Source organism: Meles meles, chromosome 12, assembly GCF_922984935.1.
Source record: "Meles meles chromosome 12, mMelMel3.1 paternal haplotype, whole genome shotgun sequence".
Lineage (NCBI taxonomy): Eukaryota > Metazoa > Chordata > Mammalia > Carnivora > Mustelidae > Meles > Meles meles.
In genome coordinates, this window is record NC_060077.1 from 90,397,579 (window position 1) to 90,415,616 (window position 18,038).

An 18,038-nucleotide genomic window follows, 5' to 3' on the forward strand; every position below is an offset into this window, starting at 1 on the left:
GTTTTAGAATGTTTTTTGAAAGCTATTGAAAAGTATCCTTGAAACGTTTATCTAAGTCAATGCCTAAAGCACACGAGCAAGTTTGTATTTGTCGACGTTCTATACGAAGTGCGTATTTAAAGTAATTTCTCATTCATCTAAAACACTGTCTCTTTTTATGATTCCCCCTCTTTCCCCAAATAATTTTATATTACTTACCACTTAATTAGGGTTTTTTAAATTAACATATATTTAGAACATCGTTATTTAAAGAAAAAAAAAGAAAACGTCAACATCCTCTCTAGACGCCATAACGTGGATGACTGAGCTATAAACCTTCTCACTTTCTCAGATGCATCTAGGAAGTAAGAGGAGTGTAAATGAACAGTTTTTGGATTATTGAGGAGTGTAAATGAACAGTATCTGGATTATTGAGGCGTGTAAATGAACAGTATCTGGATTATTGAGGAGTGTAAATGAACAGTATCTGGATTATTGAGGCGTGTAAACGAACAGTATCTGGATTATTGAGGAGTGTAAACGAACAGTATCTGGATTATTGAGGCGTGTAAATGAACAGTATCTGGATTATTGAGGCGTGTAAACGAACAGTATCTGGATTATTGAGGCGTGTAAATGAACAGTATCTGGATTATTGAGGCGTGTAAACGAACAGTATCTGGATTATTGAGGCGTGTAAACGAACAGTATCTGGATTATTGAGGCGTGTAAACGAACAGTATCTGGATTATTGAGGCATGTAAACGAACAGTATCTGGATTATTGAGGCGTGTAAACGAACAGTATCTGGATTATTGAGGAGTGTAAATGAACAGTATCTGGATTATTGAGGCGTGTAAACGAACAGTATCTGGATTATTGAGGCGTGTAAATGTACAGTATCTGGATTATTGAGGCGTGTAAACGAACAGTATCTGGATTATTGAGGCGTGTAAACGAACAGTATCTGGATTATTGAGGCGTGTAAATGAACAGTATCTGGATTATTGAGGCGTGTAAATGTACAGTATCTGGATTATTGAGGCGTGTAAATGTACAGTATCTGGATTATTGAGGCATGTAAATGAACAGTATCTGGATTATTGAGGCGTGTAAACGAACAGTATCTGGATTATTGAGGCGTGTAAATGAACAGTATCTGGATTATTGAGGCGTGTAAACGAACAGTATCTGGATTATTGAGGCGTGTAAACGAACAGTATCTGGATTATTGAGGCGTGTAAATGAACAGTATCTGGATTATTGAGGCGTGTAAACGAACAGTATCTGGATTATTGAGGCGTGTAAATGTACAGTATCTGGATTATTGAGGCGTGTAAACGAACAGTATCTGGATTATTGAGGCGTGTAAACGAACAGTATCTGGATTATTGAGGCGTGTAAATGTACAGTATCTGGATTATTGAGGCGTGTAAATGTACAGTATCTGGATTATTGAGGCGTGTAAACGAACAGTATCTGGATTATTGAGGCGTGTAAACGAACAGTATCTGGATTATTGAGGCGTGTAAATGTACAGTATCTGGATTATTGAGGCGTGTAAATGTACAGTATCTGGATTATTGAGGCGTGTAAACGAACAGTATCTGGATTATTGAGGCGTGTAAACGAACAGTATCTGGATTATTGAGGCGTGTAAATGTACAGTATCTGGATTATTGAGGCGTGTAAACGAACAGTATCTGGATTATTGAGGCGTGTAAATGTACAGTATCTGGATTATTGAGGCGTGTAAACGAACAGTATCTGGATTATTGAGGCGTGTAAATGTACAGTATCTGGATTATTGAGGCGTGTAAACGAACAGTATCTGGATTATTGAGGCGTGTAAACGAACAGTATCTGGATTATTGAGGCGTGTAAACGAACAGTATCTGGATTATTGAGGCGTGTAAACGAACAGTATCTGGATTATTGAGGCGTGTAAACGAACAGTATCTGGATTATTGAAAGGATTAACAGATCCCCCTGCTCCTCCCGTGCCCTCCACAGTCTCTCCTCAGTACTCAAGGCAGAGGTCTGAGCAGGAAGGCAGATCTTCATACTCCGGCTGTCCATCCCCACTTCCACACAGAGGGAAGTGGAGCCCGTGGCCTTGTGCTACTAGACCCCAGATGGTAACCTGGTTCCGAGGCACCCCTCTGAGTCTGGTTCCCCACTGTGCAGTCTTGCTCCCTGTGCTCCTGCCACGCGGGCTTCAAGGTGGTTCCAAGGTGCACTGGGAAGAACCTTGCCTGGGAGCTTTGCTGGAGGTGCCTCCCTTCTGCAGCAACCTCCTCCCGGCCATCCTGCCAGTAGCTCCCTAAATCCTTTGAGCATTGTGCTCCGATACTGCCTTCTCAACGAGAGCATCCCTGACTGTTCTTAACACTCTCGCTGCCATGACCTATGCAGCTGCGGTTCATCGGTCCCTTATCTACTTTTGTTTTTTGCACTTTTGCATATGCCTTCCATTCCAGTGCAACACATAATTTTATATAGACCACTGTTACTGATTATCGAGTCTCCTTTCTGTGCTGGAATGTGAGAGCCACGGGGACAGTAGCCTCTGCTCTGTTTATGGATGTGTCATTAGCATATAATAGCTGCCTACAAAGAGCTCGTCACTAAACGGCTCAGCATAGGTGTATGTAATATCGACTAGCATTTTCTACATCATTTCTTCATCATTACATATTACTTAACAAAATTCTAGGATTCTGAGCTTTGTGAGTAAAGGAGAAACATGTTTTGTTGTTCCACGATATTAGGTGACTAACAGTGTCTGGCCCATACGAAATGTTAGACTTAATTCAACGAAGGGAAAAATCAGTTATCATTCCCATTGTTTCACAGGAAAAGAAACAGATTTTAAAAGGCTAACATTTCTTAGAAACCGAACAACATGTAAGGGAAAAAGATGAGGAGTCAAATATATTTTTTGAATATGAAAGTCTAATTACAGTCATAAGTCCTTTGTTTTAAATTAGTTTGAAAAATGATCCACCTGTTTAAAATTTTGATTGGTGATGCATACATTTACCAACAAGAAAGCTTGCCTAGTCTGTTGGTGGTAATAAAATGCTCATTTTGATCTTTTTCATATTAATAATCAGTTGAGAAGAGTAAGGAGATGTGCTAATATTGTATAAGTATCAGCTTAATATTGCTGGTCACAGGATTTGCATAACGGTCCTTCCGGTCTCCTAATGGTAAGCACACTCCTAACTTTCACATTCTTCTCTTGGAAAATGCTAACATTTGATCTAATGTGCATATGAGCTAATAATTTTTTATGAAATACTGAAGGCAGTGACTAACTAATAACATGTTTGGAGCTCGAGGTGCCAGCAGCAAAGAATGCAAATTAAAACCATTATTTCATTCTTATTCTGTATCAACAAGAGAAGGCCTGAAAAGTACCTGCCATCTGGAGCCAAAGGGTATTGTATTGTGTGTGTGTGTGTGTGTGTGTGCATGTGCGTGTGTGTGTGTATTGTGAAGTTCAGTTGTGCTTTTTAATATCATATCATTTTTCTGGGTAATTACTTTATTTATTTATTTTCTGGGTAATTATTTTAAATTTAAGTACTAAATTCTATAAAATTATAGTTGCAGTTTAGAAGAACAGAGATGTCATGCCATGCAAGACATTTGAAGTTTTGGTTAAAAGCTTCAGTGTTTTGTTGATGCTAGTTTGAGTTACTCATCGTTCGAGGGGAAAAGTGAGCTAACGCAATAACCCTCCATCAGCTACTGTCCACAAGACCCAGGGTGACTAAATATGGAACAACCAGGAAGCATGCAACAGATATTTCACTCTGGAAGGGAATATATGCTATTTTTCTGGTCTATTATTTCTTGCAATAAGATCCTCATTTATTTTGAGTAGGCACTGTGGAAAAAAAAAACAGGTTATTTTTATTATGTATTCTCCATAACTTAGGACTTTTTGGACTGTGCAATATGAAAATAAAGATATTATTCTAATTTGAGTATTTTGTTATAAAACGGAATCCTTAGAGTTAACAACTGAATGTTGACTTTTTGGACTGTGCAATATAAAAATAAAGATATTATTCTAATTTGAGTATTTTGTTATAAAACGGAATCCTTAGAGTTAACAACTGAATGTTTTCCAATAAGAACATTGTTCCCTGGTATTCCCTGTTGCTAATTAATTCAGTATTTTATCTTCTGGAATGGAAATCCAATGGAAAATGAAAGAAGCAGGTGGGAAGATTGACATGATATTTCGAGGAGTATGATTAGTTTCTTTTCAAAAATGGAAAGACTGTCCCATCTCTATGGGGATGGCCGTGGGGCTCCAGGGATAGCAGCCAGAGGAGTCTGCATCGGCTCCTTTGCAAACACGTGATTGACACCCCAGAGTTCCACCCATACAGCAGGACAGACAGGTCTTAGGCCTGGAAACATTTTGAAGTAGGTGTCAGAAAAGCGCCGTGGTCTACACCAGCATAACACTGCTCCCGTGGACTGTCCGAGCCATGCGGCTTCTGGCTTGTTGGCAAGAGAAATGACTGGAAAGGACAGCATGAGGCATGATGACACTTATAACTGGGTGCAGTGAATTCTTCGACATCACTTGAATTCTGCACCATGTATGTTATAGCTGATAGTCTTGCTTTTATCTTTGGCAACTTTTTTCATGCCCATAAATACAAAACAACAGTTTCTGCTACAATTCTGGCATTGCATTAATAAACTGATGCCATTAGTTTGAAAGAGGATATTTCTTTCTTTTATGGGTTTGAAGGGAAAGGGTCCAACTTATCTAAAGTGCTTTAAATCTTTAACACGCAAATCTGAAACCATATGTAAGATGTTTTAAAATGAATTATATCTACTGAAATCGCTATTGGTATAGGCAAGAGAGCACACCCGTTTTCACTGGTTCTTCGTGGTCATGAAAGCTTAATTTCCAAAAGCATTATCTAAGTAGTATTGACATCACTTGGCCCATTGTCAGAACCTGTCCAAAATCGAAGGCATTTAAAAATCAATAAGAGAAATAATTCTGCTAGGTTATTTTTATCAAATGCCTTCAAGCAGTGGTAGAAAATAAAATCATGATCAATGGTACAATAAATTCACCGAAACCCATTTGTTCCTAATGTAAAACAACCGACTGAACATTTAGTTCTGTGGTTCATGGACAAAAGATTTGGTGTCAGTCCCTGCTCCCCCTTCCAGTCCTCCCATTCAGTGAAGGGGCATATAATTTGGGGCAATATCACTCCGTTAGTGTATCCACAGGTGCCTGAATCTGAGAAACTGGTTGAAGTAAACCCTTCCATGAGGATCAGGAAAAGACTTTGGACAGTCTTAGTGCACTAGGTCACAAGGACTATCTCTCCAATGAGCAGTTGGCGAACTTGCCATGTTAACTGCCAGCTGCTCACGTGGAGTAACTGATAAGGGTCCTTATAAAGGTCATGGGTTTACCCTCCTGATGGAGACATCCCTCACTGCAAGAGTTTGTCCCCCAGCACAACTTTAACAGGCTGTCCTCTTTTCCCCTCCAATACATGCCATCTCTAGGTGGTGTGCTGTCTGAAAGACGCAACAACCCCACAACGCTGTGACAAGGATCCCTTGGTCAAAGGCAGTTGTTAGTCCTCAGACAACAATACTGGGTAAGGCAGAAAATGTAGGAAATGCAAGATCATATCTAAAACATGTGTTGAATCCAAGTCAGCATGAGGAATTGTCCCCTGTGGGTGTAAGGGGCCTGGTCTTACCAACTTGTCACCAGGAGGCAGTTTGGGTTTCTCTGAGGAGTATTGTTACATTACGGGATTAGCATTGCATTAAATTCCTGGTCGTATGGGCCATCACCAGAGGCAGTAGCTACATCAGTCTTTGTCAGTGGGATCACAAGTTGTTAGGTCCACACACAGGCCCCATCACTGCCAAGGTGACCTTTGCGCCCATGAGGCTTCCATGAAAGCCCAAGAATGGACAATGACAGAAGCTCTCCACTGGGCAGTTATTTCTGTCTACCTCTCTCATGGTGGATGCTTCTACTGGGCTTTTATTACATGATACAAAGACATTTCACTTTGTGTCCACCAAAATATGTCCATCCATATGCCTCTTTCAAGACAAAGGCAGTTTCATTCTCTTCAAGCCACAGATGTTGCTGAAAAGCTGGATCTTTGTGCACATGAAAATGAACCTTGATCATATATCATACTTACAGAAATGAACTCACAGCAGATCATAATACTAAAATGTAAAAATTAACCACAATATTTTAAAAAGAAAACCTAGGATCCTGGGTTAGGCAAATATATTTTAGGTAAAATACTGAGAGCCTGAATCTTCATGGAAAAGATGTAGTCAGTTGGATTTCATCAAAACTCAAAACTTGTGCTCTTCAAAAGATACTATTAAGAGAATGAAAAGACCTGCCAGAGATTGAAAGAAATATTTGCAGACCATATGGATGATGAAAACCTTGCATCTATAATATATATAATTCAATAAGAAGAAAATAAATAATCCAACAACAACAACAACAACAAAAAGATGAGAAATTTAAACAGACTTTATCACCTATGTAAGGATGGCAAGTGAGCACATGAAAATGTGTCTCGACATCATTAATAATGAAGGCAATAAAAATTAAAAACGCTGAGGTGTCAATAAATCTGCATTTGAATAGCTAATATTTAAAAAAAAGACAAAAAACTCACTAAATGTTGGTAAGGATATGGAGGACCTGAAATTCACATACTGCTAGTGAATATAAAATGTGATGATCTTTTGGAAAACAGTTCAGCAATTTCTTAAAAAGTTGAACATACCCCTACCATGATCCAACTATTGTGCCCCTACACACCCAAGAATAATGAAAGCACATGCCGCACGAAAACTTGTGCATTAAGGTCCAGTGTGTCTATATTTAGAATAACCACAACCTGGAAGCCACCTGAATAGCCTCCACAAGTCAGTGAGTATACAGACCGTGGTGTACCAACAATGCTGGATAGTAATAACGCTGGATAGTACTCAGAACTGAAATGACTGAATTATTGTCACACACAACATGGGCACATCTTAAAAAAGTTATACTCCATGAACAAAGGAAAATAAAGGAGGGCTGCTCTATGATACCATTCAAATATAACTAACGTGAAAAGTCATCTATTGATATGGATGTCTTTGTGAAAGGAGAGGGCAGAGAGATAAGAGGGGACAGAGGCCAGAGGGAGCATTTACAGAGGATGAATATTTCCATTTGCTTGATGATGCTCATGCTTTTACAGGCACGTGCCTGTGTGTGTGCATGTATGTCAAAACTTAGCAGATCCTACACCTTAAATATATTGTTTTCATATATTAATTATGTCTCAATGAAGTTTTTTAAAAATTAAAACAAATCAGGGGTTCTTGGATGGCTCAGTTGGTTAAGCGTCTGCTTTCAGCTCAAGTCCTGGGTCCTGGGATGGAGATCCATGTTGGGTTCCCTGCTCAGTGGGGAGCCTGCTTCTCCTTCTCACTCTCCCTCCATGCTCTCTCTCTCTCTCTCTCAAATAAATAAAAACAACTTAAAAAAATTAAAATAAATCAGAAACCAAGAGAAACAGGCTTTGCATGTCTTATACTCTATTATTTTCTTTTTTTTTTAAAGATTTTATTCATTTATTTGATAGACAGAGATCACAAGTAGGCAGAGAGGCAGGCAGAGAGAGAGGAGGAAGCAGGCTCCCTGCTGAGCAGAGAGCCTGATGCAGGGCTCGATCCCAGGACCTTGGGATCATGACCTGAGCTGAAGGCAGAGGCTTAACCCACTGAGCCACCCAGGTGCCCCTATCCTCTGTGATTTTCAAAGACTTTATTTTTTAAAGCAATTTAAGCTACATATATATATGCACATACACATACATGCTATATATGTATGATGTATATAAGAACAAAAAATCAACTGCACTGTTATTATTTTTAACAAATTATAATGTTAGGTCAATTAAGATTAAGAAAAATAAGTCTCCTTTTGCCTTCATTTATCCCTTCTTCAGTGCTCTTCCTTTATGTAGATCCAAGTTTCTCACCTCTATTAACTCCCTTCTCCCAAAGAATCTTTTTTAAAACCTTTACTGCAAAGCAGGTCTTCTGGCAACAAATTCCATCAATTTTTGTTTGTCTGATAAAGTCTTCATTTCTCCTAAAATTCTGAAAGAAAATTTTACAGGGTACAGAATTTAAGCTAGTTTTTTGAATATTTGTGAACATTTTAAGTATTTCACTCCAGTCTCTTCTTAGTTCTTGGTTTCTGAGAAGAACTTGGATATAATTCTTATCTTTACTCCTTTATAAGTAAGGGGTATTTTCTCTTCTGGCTTCCTTTGGGATTTCTTTGTCTTTGATTTTATGTAATTTAAAATTTATATATTCAGGTCTTTCTTTCTTTCTTTCTTTCTTTCTTTCTTTCTTTCTTTCTTTCTTTCTTTCTTTTCTTTTCTTTCCTGGCTTTAATCCTAATTGATAATTGGTATTCTCTGAGCTTTCTGAATCTGTGGTTTGGTGTCTGACATTAATTTGGGGGAAATTCTGTCATTATTACTTCAAATGTTTCTTCTGTTCTTCCTTCTCTGTTCTCACCCTCTAGTATCCCCGTGTTTGAATGTTACACCATTGGTTGCCCCCACAGTCCTGGGATCTTCTGTTCTGTTTTATTCAGTCTTTGTTCTCTTTGCACTCCAGTTTTTGAGGATTCTACTGAGATATCCTCAAGCTCAGAGATTCTCTCCTCAGCCAGGTCCAGTCTACTAATAAGCCCTTCAAAGACACTCTTCATTTCTGTTACAATGTTTTTGATCTCTAACACTTCTTTGTGGTTAATTAGAATATCCAGTTCTCTGCTCACAATGCCCATCTGTTCTTGTATGCTGTCTATTGTATCCATTAGAGTCATTTGCATATTAATCAGAGTTGTCTTAAGTTCCCAACCTGATCATTCCAACATTCCTGCCACATCTGGTTTCTCTGCTTGCTCTGTCTCTTCAAATTTTGTTTTTGTTTTTTTTTTTGCCTTTTGGTATGTATTGTAATTGTTATTGATAGCTAGATATGATGTATTAGATTAAAGAAAACTGATGTAAATAGGCTTTTGGTGATGTAGTGGTGAGGTACAGGGCAAAGGGAAGTGTTCTGTAGTCCTGGGATTAGGTTTCACTCTTTTAATGGGGGGGCGGTGTCTGGACCATGAACATCATAAGTACTTCTCAGTCTTTCCTCCCCACTCAAGCAGGACAGGATGGCTAGAGTAGTCTGGAATTGGGTATTTTTCTTCCCCAGGTCCATGAGGCTTTGAAAATACCCAGCAGGTTAGATGCTGGGTGACTAGTTTCCCCTGTGTTAAGGCGCTGTCAAGAATAGAGTACTCTGGTGTATTTCAAAATGATTCCTTCTCCCTCCTGCCCCTACCCTGCTCCCCAGCCTCTTTGTTAGGAGCCCAGGGGGATTTTTCTCTGATATTTACTATGGGAATCTAGTCAACATCCTGGAGGTGAATCTCAAAATCATGTGGTGCCTGCCATTGACTGGTTCTCCTGGAGCTTTTAACTCTCAAATTGTCCAAACGAAACCTGTTGCAATTCATCAGTTACAGTTCCAACTTTCCTATCCCAGTGCTGGTCCCTGGGGTGTTTGCCATCTGTTCTATCATTCTATATTATCACCAAAAATGTTTCCAAAATTGTGCCTTTAGCATCTAATTTGAAAACTATCTTTTTTGGAGATTCACAGTTACTGATTCTTTTAATACATTGTACTTAATTTTCATGGAAACAATGATCTTGCATTCAAAGTTAATAAGTCTATAAAATATTTAATTAACTGTAATACTAGCAATAACAAATTCAGCTGACATAATCAGGTTTTGAACAGATACGACGGAATCTTAGTAAGCACGTAACTGACCTGTTAGGTCCAGGAGTATATACGAGTACCAAGGAGTCCTCCACCTGCTGTAAGAAGTGTTGTCCTTATTATTTACAACACACATCCTGTCCCTGAAAAAGGAAATCTTTACTATCACCCATGGAATTGGAAGTCAGGGCCATCTGACATGTCACCATTTTTATCATGACATCTCAGATCCTACAGAAGAATCATGTACATTGGAATAAATTTATGGAAGCCAAATCACTTTTGGAATCTCATCATTCCTTAAAAATATGCTTTGCACAAATAAATGTTAGATTAATGGCCAATCCCCTTAACTAATTACACAGAATACAAAGGAGGGGAAAAAAGGAAAAGGAAAAAGAAAAAAAAACCCAAAAGTCACCAATGCTATTAAAATAAAAGTGCATTTTTCAGGGCTTCTTCACTATTTTCAGTTTTCCTATAAAACAGTTGCCAAGGGAACCTCATGCTAAACAAAACTGTTGTCAAATGTCATCAGTAAAGTGAGCTAACATCACCCATGGGATTCTTCTCTTGCAGGCTTTATTCATTACTTTCTAAATCTGTAAAGCTATCATTTCCAGGGTTTCTTTTGAGTACTGACATAAAAAGAAACAATCATAATTTGTAAGAGTGTCAGTGGAAAAATACTCTCCCCCCTCCCAAAAAGTGCTGTTCTCAAAGCAGGAAAAGATTACACTGCACATCCCCTATCATTCCCTCAAGAACTGGGAAATATTGGTAGTTGCTTTCAAAAGAAAAAAGAAAAACATTTTGAAACTAAGTTAAAGGATCCTCTTTCATAACCATGGGAAAGAATTACCTATCAGAGTACAGGAGAGGAAAAGACCCACGATATGAAATATTTTTTGTTCTCATTTCATTACTTGCTCCGTGGCCTGAATTGTTTCTGGGAGAAATGCTCAGTCCCCAGAAAAGTATTATGAACTGCCCCCCTAGTAAAGTCTCAGAGCTGTAAAGCATCCAACATGGCCCTAAAGAAAAGCTTGAGACAAAGAAAAAAAGGAAGAGTCGAGTAAGAGTGTGTCATGCACTGTCTTTGATCAATTGTTCTATAACATCCAAATTGCACTTATAATTGGAGGAAGTATAAAAGCTGGCCGAGGGGTCCAGAGGGCATTGTGAGGGCATAAGCTTTGAAGGCAGATTCAAAGTGCAGGTTATCGGGTCCGTATTTCCTGCCTCTCTTAGTCTAAATGTTTCTAAATGTCACTTTGCTTAGTACAATTCTTTTTTGTCCCAAATATAAGAATAATAGTTTTCCTGGACAGTAATCTCACTTGAAATGATAGAATAACTCTAAGCTAAAACCTAGTAAATATTTAATAACTGCTAGGTGCTACTAATATTATTAACATCATTACTAAAACTTATAATAGATAGAGGATGGGTTATTTAAAATATCTTTAATTTTTTAAGCTGGCTACTTTGAAAAATGCTAAAATTGTTTAAGCGATAAACTATCATTATAACTGATGTGATTCCACCATCTGTAGCAAACTACTTGAAGTTATAGTCAAGGCATATAAAACTGAGGGCTTTCTTGTAATGAAACAATGTCTCTGGAAATGTGAATACAAAGCCACAGAATCAGTACATTAAAATATTCTTTGGATCATCAGTCTTTATTACTTATAATAAAAGATTTTAGTGCAGAAAATCTTCAGATCATAGAAAATCAGAGTGACACTAAAATTATTTTTCTGTCATCAGGATACCTCATTAGTCCTGTCATTACCCAACCCTTCAGACAGGTCACTGTTAGCTCAAATAATGAAGAGTAGTATCCATCAATGTGCACTGGGTGGGGATTCTCAGTTTTTCTATGTATTTGAATATGGAGATTTCGATAAACTTCTCTGATGGTTTGGATAGGATCATTACAAAGTGAGAAAATTGCAAAAACGGAAGAATGAGGGAACTTGGAATTAAGAGATCATCCTTTGAAAGCAACGACAAGCTATGATGAGATCAAGTACAAGAGCAGACATGCCAACTGAGAGAACCAGGAGAAAGAGTCCTAAATGGGTATGTTAACTCTTGCTATGGCTACTGTCACTCTAAATTCAAATCATACTCAGAATAAAACTAGAAACCAGTGATGTCTTCTGAGAGGTCTGTAGATGGGTACAGATGTGCAAAAGTAAAACTCATATTTTAATATACCCCTTTTAAAAATTTATTGTATAATAAATCCTGCTTATTTACTTTTAAATATTGAGTTCTGATATAAATAGAAAATAGAAAAATAGAAAATAAATAAACATAGAAAAACAAAGTCAAGCAAAACGATTGACATATTAGCATCTATTGCTTCGGTTCTAATTTCAATGATAAACAAAATGTTTAATCCTGTGATTTTAATACTAAAATGCCAATGAAGTTATCCTGCTAAGCATGACAATGATTTGCACAGGCTTCATTACTCATTGATTTAACTGGAAGAAGTGATTCCATTTTCGCCAGTGGGCCAGTGGGTCCATCTTCCTCTCAGTTTTTATCAGAATCTTGGTCTAATCTGAACAAATAATTGTCTAATATTTTCAGTGTGATTTTATACATTTTCACATAGTTTAAAACATGAACTTATTTGCATATCATAATCTGTTCACAGGTAAAAGTCATCATATTATTGAGCCTAAATCAAAGCTCTAAAAATGCTTCAAATAGCTTTCCAATTTTATTTTGAACTGCCTCTTTCTCTTCATGGTATGTTAAATAGGAAGTTTTTTCCCTAACAATTATATAACTTATCACCAGATTCTTTTAAAGAACAAATAAAGCTCAACATCATTAATCAACAGGGAGATGCAAATCAAAGCCACAATTAGATATGACCTCATACCTGTTACAGTGGCTAAAATCAAGAAGGTAAGAAACAGCAGGTGTTGGCATGGATGTGGAGAAAAAGGACCCCTCATGCATTGTTAGTGGAAATGTAAATTGGTGCAGCCACAGTGGAAAACAGTACGGAAGTTCCTCAAAAATTAAAAACAGAAATACCTTATCATCCAATAACTCCACTATTAGGCATTTACCCAGGGAAAATGAAAACACTGACTCAAAAAGATATATGCACACCTGTTTATTGCAACATTATTTACAGTAGCCAAGACACGGAAGCTACCCAAGTGTCCATCAGTAGACAAGTGGATAAGGAAGAAAAGTCATATATTTTATGGAATCTCACAAAACTGTAAAAAAAGGATGAGACCGTACCATTTGAGAAAACATGGATGGACCAAGAGGGTATTATGCTAAGTGAAATAAGTGAGACTGAGAAAGACAAATACCATAGATTCCACTCAGAAGTGAAATCTAAAAAAATATATAAGCAAAATGTAGAATCAGAACTATAAACACGGAGAATAAACTTATAGTTGCCAGAGGGAAGGTGTGTGGGCGGTTAGGCAAAATGGGTGAAAAAGAGAGAGAGCTACAGACCAGTTATGGAATAAGTAGGTCATGGGGATAAAAAGCAGAGAATAAGGAATAAAGTCAATGGTATTGTGATAGCAATGTAGTGGGACAGGTGGTAGCTTGTGAACACAGCATCAAGAATAAACTTGTCAAATCACTAACTTGTACACCTGAAACTAATGTAACATTGTGTGTCTATGTGAATTAAAAAAAAAAATGCTTGCTACATCATCACCATCATCATCATCATCAGAAGAAGAAATAGAAATTACTAAGCATTCAGTTCAAACTGAGATTTTTTAATGATATAAAATGACATTATAGACAAAATTAATGAAGATTTCAGACTTCTGATGAATTTTATTTGTAATAATCATTACCAAACTTGCTAGTCAGTTGCAGGAGCTGTTATATATTCCAAAATAAACATGTGACTTATGAAACATTTTTTAAAAGAGAAAAGATATAAATGTGTCACCCACAGTAAAAATTCAATTAATTTTTTCTTTCTTTTATAAAAAAGTTTTTTCCCCAACTTATGGCATTTGTACATTAGAAAGTACTGCAAAAATGGATGAAAAAATAAAATATAATAAAAATAATTGGTCTCATAAATCATGCATAATCTTAGTTGAATTCAGTGAAATATAAGTGATTTTAGCAAATGTAAGGGAAATTTAAAAATGTTTATTCAAATATTAGTTTACTAATTATTCTTATGTAAAACAGCTTTAATATTTATGCAACACTCCCACAATCAAAAGCATGTTTAAGATACTGTCTTATTATCCAGATCCTATCTGTTTCCCAGGCCTGGAGCTCCAAGGTCATCTAGTGCATAGGAGAACATGGTCAACTCAGACCTGTGGGATTTCAATCACTCTTCTTCTGCCTATTAGTGTATAGTGTGGGAAAATGACTTTTCCGGGCCTTCCCTCTTTTTAATAAATTGGTGAAAATATAATGTAGGTTTTAGGTTTGTTCTCAGGATTAGATTAGTTATTATAAAGCTTGTAGACTTATCAAAGTAGTAAATATTTATTTTAAAGCACTGTAATGGTGTTTTTTAGCTAAAACTCAGGACAAGGCTGAGATTCCTGAAAAGATTATTGAAAAGAAATGACTAAAGACATATCCAAGTGAATCGTAGGGGAAGAAGCATCCAGAATATGTATCCCACTTTGCACTCCTACCAGCAGCAAACCACAACATTGCTGGCTCCTCAACATTCTATTGGAGTTCTATTTACTGTATGATATCATAAGGAAAATCTTTTAAATCATGTTTATTGAATTGATAAAGACACTCAACAATTTTTACATAACTATTTAGAATCTACATCCCTTTTTCTTGTCACTCCTACAGCTTTTCTCTTAAAGTCCGCAGTTTTTTGTGGGTACCTGTGAAGTTGCCTTTATCTACCTATGTATCCGATTTTCAAAAGCTATGAACACCTTCCCTACTAATGTGTTGGAACTCCTCTTGCCTAAATTTTTTAACTTCTCTTTCAAAATGTATGATGTTTCAGCCTATAGAAGGACTTAATTATAGAGTCTTGAGGTTACTGCTTTAGGTTATCCTGCCTTTGTCATTGTGAATCATGGTTACTAAATATACTCCAACCAAAATTACATACATATCCATGGGCATCCATTTCTGATAAATCTTGGTGTGACTCCTCTTTATTTCAAAAAACTTTTTTAAAGATTTTTTTTTTAATTTATTCATTTGACAGAGTGAGAGTGAGCAAGCAGGGGGATCAGCAGAGGGAGAGGGAGAAGCAGACTCCCACTGAGCAGGGAGACCAGTGTGGGACTGGATCCCAGGACCCTGAGATCCTGACCTGAGCACAAGGCAGACGCTTAACCCACTGAACCACCCAGGAGCCCTTATTTTAAAAATTTGTATGGGATTGGTCATGTTGGATATTTTGAAAGGAATAATTTATTCTTACATAATTTTTAATGAGGGACTAGCCAGTTGCACAATCACTTTATACATAATAAACCATGGAGAACTATATTAAAATAATAAAATACAAGCCAGATAGAGTTATTCTGCAATGAAGCTTAATTATTAAAAAAGTATGGATATAACTATATAAATATGTTAACTACTTAAAGTATGTATTCATATACGATCTTGAAATATGTCTTACTGACAGTAAAATGTAAGTAAACTAATTGCGATCATCCAGGCAAAATATAAAACAGGCCTGAATTAGAACAGCTTTAGCTAGAGAAATGGAAGCACCAGAATCCTGATGGGGAAGGGGACAGAGGCCAGGACATGTCTGCTCACATTCTAGAATGACCACACATTCTAACATTTGAACAGTTTCTGATGATTCTTCAATCGGGGAAGGATGTGAGCCGGAAAGGAAGGTGGACAGTCCTGGGCTCGCAGGCCAGGGACTGATCCCACTTCTTTTGACCACAATGGAAGAGCAATTTCAGCCACACGACGTGGTAACTCGGGTCATCGGGATGAACCAGGCTGCATTCCACACCTTCTCAACAGCAATGGCCCAGGGCTCAGTGTAATCAATGACACTCCCCATCTGTCCTTCTATTTGAACTAGATTTTCCGCAAGTAGGCGCCGAAATCCATATTTTCAGTGCAGCCGAAAGAACTCATTTATCCAAGAGGTACTTGTTTATCATCGGCTATTGTCACTGCTTCAGGTCTGGGGGACAAGCAGCTAACAAAATCATACATCTCCGCCAGTAGCTGGGTGCGGTTGGGAGGAAACACGTGTGGTTACAAAGCAGATGCACGAATGCATTGTGCGGTCAGTGTATGTTCCACGGGGCAGAGGAGGGTAAGGGAGGGTAAGGTCTGGTGCTGCCCACGGGGATTTTAAAGACTCAAGTGAGGGAAGATCCAGCGGGAGCGGGACTTTGCAGCAGATGCTGAAGTCCTTTGCGGGTGTTGCTGTGTGAGGCTGGAGTGGGTGTGGTTAGGTCTTCCCAAAGGAGAAGCAAACGCAAACGCCCGGCAAGGGGAGGGCGACTGGGGGTTCCAAGAAAGGTGAGGATGTCCTTGTGGCTTGAGCACCGTGACTGTGGAGGTGTCCAGGAGCAGTGAGCTCAGAGCGAGTGATACAAGTGAAGGGACAGTCGTGTGCGTCCGGCGCGTTGGGAAGACTTGAAAACTTTAAAGACTGTCGTCCAAAATGTGGGCGTTCAGAGGCAAAATTCACAGCACTACCCTCCTTCTTACTATCAGAAACCAAATTGAACAATTTTGATGGGTGAGAGGCCTGAAGACCTCGGAAGTATTAACTTGACTATAAAAACTGGTAAATGGAAGGCAGTCTAACTCATCAGCTCAATAAAGAAGAGAAATGTGATTTACATCATTGAAAAATGTATTTTTTTTTGGTTTTATCTTTTTTCCCCATTTTATTTATTTTTTCAGCGTAACAGTATTCATTGTTTTTGCACAACACCCAGTGCTCCATGCAAAATGTGCCCTCCCCATTACCCACCACCTGTTCCCCCAACCTCCCACCCCTGACCCTTCAAAACCCTCAGGTTGTTTTTCAGAGTCCATAGTCTCTTATGGTTCGCCTCCCCTTCCAAATTTTTTTTTTCAATAAACATATAATGTATTTTTACCCCAGGGGTACAGGTCTGTGAATCGCCAGGTTTACACACTTCACAGCACTCACCATAGCACATACCCTCCCCAATGTCCATAGCCCCCTCCCCCTCTCCCAATCCCACCTCCCCCCAGCAACCCCCAGTTTGTGTTGTGAGATTAAGAGTCATTTATGGTTTGTCTCCCTCCCAATCCCATCTTGTTTCATTTATTCTTCTCCTATCCCCCTAACCCCCCATGTTGCTTCTCCACGTCCTCATATCAGGGAGATCATATGATAGTTGTCTTTCTCCGATTGACTTATTTCACTAAGCATGATACCCTCTAGTTCCATCCACGTCGTCGCAAATGGCAAGATTTCATTTCTTTTGATGGCTGCATAGTATTCCATTGTGTATATATACCACATCTTCTTTATCCATTCATCTGTTGATGGGCATCTAGATTCTTTCCATAGTTTGGCTATTCTAGACATTGCTGCTATAAACATTCGGGTACACGTGCCCCTTTGGATCACTATGTTTGTATCTTTAGGGTAAACCCCAGTAGTGCAATTGCTGGGTCATAGGGTAGTTCTATTTTCAACATTTTGAGGAACCTCCATGCTGTTTTCCAGAGTGGTTGCACCAGCTTGCATTCCCACCAACAGTGGAGGAGGGTTCCCCTTTCTCCGCATCCTCGCCAGCATCTGTCATTTCCTGACTTGTTCATTTTAGCCATTCTGACTGGTGTGAGGTGATATCTCATTGTGGTTTTGATTTGTATTTCCCTGATGCCGAGTGACGTGGAGCACTTTTTCGTGTGTCTGTTGGCCATCTGGATGTCTTCTTTGCAAAAATGTCTGTTCATGTCCTCTGCCCATTTCTTGATTGGATTGTTTGTTCTTTGGGTGTTGAGTTTGCTAAGTTCCTTATAGATTTTGGATACTAGTCCTTTATCTGATATGTCGTTTGCAAATATCTCTCTCCCATTCTGTCAGTTCTCTTTTGGTTTTGTTAACTGTTTCCTTTGCTGTGCAAAAGCTTTTGATCTTGATGAAATCCCAATAGTTCATTTTTGCCCTTGCTTCCCTTGCCTTT